The sequence below is a fragment of the Carassius gibelio genome, chromosome B22, assembly GCF_023724105.1.
Source record: "Carassius gibelio isolate Cgi1373 ecotype wild population from Czech Republic chromosome B22, carGib1.2-hapl.c, whole genome shotgun sequence".
Taxonomy (NCBI): domain Eukaryota; kingdom Metazoa; phylum Chordata; class Actinopteri; order Cypriniformes; family Cyprinidae; genus Carassius; species Carassius gibelio.
Window position 1 is genome coordinate 49,900,388 of NC_068417.1, and position 3,429 is coordinate 49,903,816.

At 40.5% G+C, this 3,429-nt stretch overlaps 5 non-coding genes across 5 annotated transcripts; all 5 read right to left on the reverse strand.

Moving 5' to 3' along the window:
* Positions 1-61: 61 nt before the first annotated feature.
* Positions 62-180, reverse strand: LOC127996612 (5S ribosomal RNA). The gene has a single exon (XR_008169511.1). It is a non-coding gene; the product is annotated as a 5S ribosomal RNA (ribosomal RNA).
* Positions 181-1,838: 1,658 nt separating this feature from the next.
* LOC128000851 (5S ribosomal RNA) lies at positions 1,839-1,957 on the reverse strand. The gene has a single exon (XR_008173625.1). It is a non-coding gene; the product is annotated as a 5S ribosomal RNA (ribosomal RNA).
* Positions 1,958-2,321: 364 nt separating this feature from the next.
* Positions 2,322-2,440, reverse strand: LOC128003784 (5S ribosomal RNA). The gene has a single exon (XR_008176500.1). It is a non-coding gene; the product is annotated as a 5S ribosomal RNA (ribosomal RNA).
* A 221-nt stretch (positions 2,441-2,661) lies between these two features.
* Positions 2,662-2,780, reverse strand: LOC127995910 (5S ribosomal RNA). The gene has a single exon (XR_008168837.1). It is a non-coding gene; the product is annotated as a 5S ribosomal RNA (ribosomal RNA).
* Positions 2,781-3,001: 221 nt separating this feature from the next.
* Positions 3,002-3,120, reverse strand: LOC127996613 (5S ribosomal RNA). The gene has a single exon (XR_008169512.1). It is a non-coding gene; the product is annotated as a 5S ribosomal RNA (ribosomal RNA).
* Positions 3,121-3,429: the final 309 nt, after the last annotated feature.

The following is a 3,429-nucleotide window of genomic DNA, read 5'->3' on the forward strand; positions in this document are numbered from 1 at the left end:
ATCGGGCATTGACTCTATTTTTTGGCAAAATTATTATAAACTAAGTGAAAAATGTCCAAAAAGTTTACAGCACCTGGTATTCCCAGGCGGTCTCCCATCAAAGTACTAACCAGGCCCAAACCTGCTTAGCTTCCGAGATCGGACGAGATCGGGCATAGCCAGGTTGGTATGGCCGTAAGCGAAGTCTGTTGCAAAGAGAGGGCTATTTAAAGACCAGCCAATCTTATCGCCAGTACATTATATAAGTAGGAAAGAAAGCCCAAAAGCTTAAAGCACCTGGTATTCCTAGGCAGTCTCTCATCAAAGTACTAACCAGACCTAAACCTGCTAAGATTCAGAGATCGGGCATTGACTCTTTTTTTTTTTAATGAAAGATTATTATATAATTCGTGAAATTTTCCAAAAAGATTAAAGCACCTGGTATTCCCAGGCTGTCTCCCATCCATGTACTAACCAGGCCCAAACCTGCAAATATTCAGAGATCGGGCATTGACTTTTTTTTGGCAAAATTATTATATACTAAGTGAAAAATGTCCAAAAAGCTTACAGCACCTGGTATTCAATCAATCAATCAATCACCTTTATTTATATAGTGCTTTAAACAAAATACATTGCGTCAAAGCACTGAACAACATTCATTAGGAAAACAGTGTCTCAATAATGCAAAATTATAATTAAAGGCAGTATATTCCCAGGCAGTCTCCCATCCATGTACTAAACAGGCCCAAACCTGCTAATATTCAGAGATCAGGCACTGACTCTATTTTTTGGCAAAATTATTATATACTAAGTGAAAAATGTCCAAAAAGCACCTAGAAAGGACCTCTACTGCCCTGAAAGACAGCGGAGACCAGGACAACTAGAGCCCCAGATACAGATCCCCTGTAAAGACCTTGTCTCAGAGGAGCACCAGGACAAGACCACAGGAAACAGATGATTCTTCTGCACAATCTGACTTTGCTGCAGCCTGGAATTGAACTACTGGTTTTCGTCTGGTCAGAGGAGAACTGACCCCCCAACTGAGCCTGGTTTCTCCCAAGGTTTTTTTCTCCATTCTGTCACCGATGGAGTTTCGGTTCCTTGCCACTGTCGCCTCTGGCTTGCTTAGTTGGGGTCACTTCATCTACAGCGATATCATTGACTTGATTGCAAATAAAAACAGACACTATTTCAACTGAACAGAGATGACATAGCTGAATTCAATGATGAACTGCCTTTAACTATCATTTTGCATTATTGAGACACTGTTTTCCAAATGAATGTTGTTCAGTGCTTTGACGCAATGTATTTTGTTTAAAGCACTATATAAATAAAGGTGATTGATTGATTGATTGAAGAGAGGGCTATTTAAAGAACAGCCAATCTTATCGCCAGTACATTATATAAGTACGAAAGAAAACCCAAAAGCTTAAAGCACCTGGTATTCCTAGGCAGTCTCTCATACAAGTACTAACCAGACCTAAACCTGCTAAGATTCAGAGATCGGGCATTGACTCTTTTTTTTTTTTTTTTTTTTTTTTTTTTTAAATGAAAGATTATTATATAATTCGTGAAATTTTCCAAAAAGATTAAAGCACCTGGTATTCCCAGGCAGTCTCCCATCCATGTACTAACCAGGCCCAAACCTGCAAATATTCAGAGATCGGGCATTGACTCTATTTTTTGGCAAAATTATTATATACTAAGTGAAAAATGTCCAAAAAGCTTACAGCACCTGGTATTCCCAGGCAGTCTCCCATCCATGTACTAACCAGGCCCAAACCTGCTAATATTCAGAGATTGGCATTGACTCTATTTTTTGGCAAAATTATTATATACTAAGTGAAAAATTTCCAAAAAGCTTACAGCACCTGGTATTCCCAGGCGGTCTCCCATCCAAGTACTAACCAGGCCCAAACCTGCTTAGCTTCCGAGATCAGACGAGATCAGGCATAGCCAGGATGGTATGGCCGTAAGCGAAGTCTGCTGCAAAGAGAGGGCTATTTAAAGACCAGCCAATCTTATCGCCAGTACATTATATAAGTAGGAATGAAAACCCAAAAGCTTAAAGCACCTGGTATTCCTAGGCAGTCTCTCATCAAAGTACTAATCAGACCTAAACCTGCTAAGATTCAGAGATCGGGCATTGACTCTTTTTTTTTTTTTTATGAAAGATTATTATATAATTTGTGAAATTTTCCAAAAAGATTAAAACACCTGGTATTCCCAGGCAGTCTCCCATCCATGTACTAAGCAGGCCCAAACCTGCTAATATTCAGAGATCAGGCATTGACTCTATTTTTTGGCAAAATTATTATATACTAAGTGAAAAATGTCCAAAAAGCTTACAGCACCTGGTATTCCCAGGCGGTCTCCCATCCAAGTACTAACCAGGACCAAACCTGCTTAGCTTCCGAGATCAGACGAGATTGGGCATAGCCAGGTTGGTATGGCCGTAAGCGAAGTCTGCTGCAAAGAGAGGGCTATTTAAAGACCAGCCGATCTTATCGCCAGTACATTATATAAGTAGGAAAGAAAACCCAAAAGCTTAAAGCACCTGGTATTCCCAGGCAGTCTCTCATCAAAGTACTAACCAGACCTAAACCTGCTAAGATTCAGAGATCGGGCATTGACTCTATTTTTTGGCAAAATTATTATATACTAAGTGAAAAATGTCCAAAAAGCTTACAGCACCTGGTATTCCCAGGCGATCTCCCATCCAAGTACTAACCAGGCCCAAACCTGCTTAGCTTCCGAGATCAGACGAGATCGGGCATAGCCAGGTTGGTATGGCCGTAAGCGAAGTCTGCTGCAAAGAGAGGGCTATTTAAAGAACAGCCAATCTTATCGCCAGTACATTATATAAGTAGTAAAGAAAACCCAAAAGCTTAAAGCACCTGGTATTCCTAGGCAGTCTCTCATCAAAGTACTAACCAGACCTAAACCTGCTAAGATTCAGAGATCGGGCATTGACTCTATTTTTTGGCAAAATTATTATAAACTAAGTGAAAAATGTCCAAAAAGTTTACAGCACCTGGTATTCCCAGGCGGTCTCCCATCAAAGTACTAACCAGGCCCAAACCTGCTTAGCTTCCGAGATCGGACGAGATCGGGCATAGCCAGGTTGGTATGGCCGTAAGCGAAGTCTGTTGCAAAGAGAGGGCTATTTAAAGACCAGCCAATCTTATCGCCAGTACATTATATAAGTAGGAAAGAAAGCCCAAAAGCTTAAAGCACCTGGTATTCCTAGGCAGTCTCTCATCAAAGTACTAACCAGACCTAAACCTGCTAAGATTCAGAGATCGGGCATTGACTCTTTTTTTTTTTAATGAAAGATTATTATATAATTCGTGAAATTTTCCAAAAAGATTAAAGCACCTGGTATTCCCAGGCTGTCTCCCATCCATGTACTAACCAGGCCCAAACCTGCAAATATTCAGAGATCGGGCA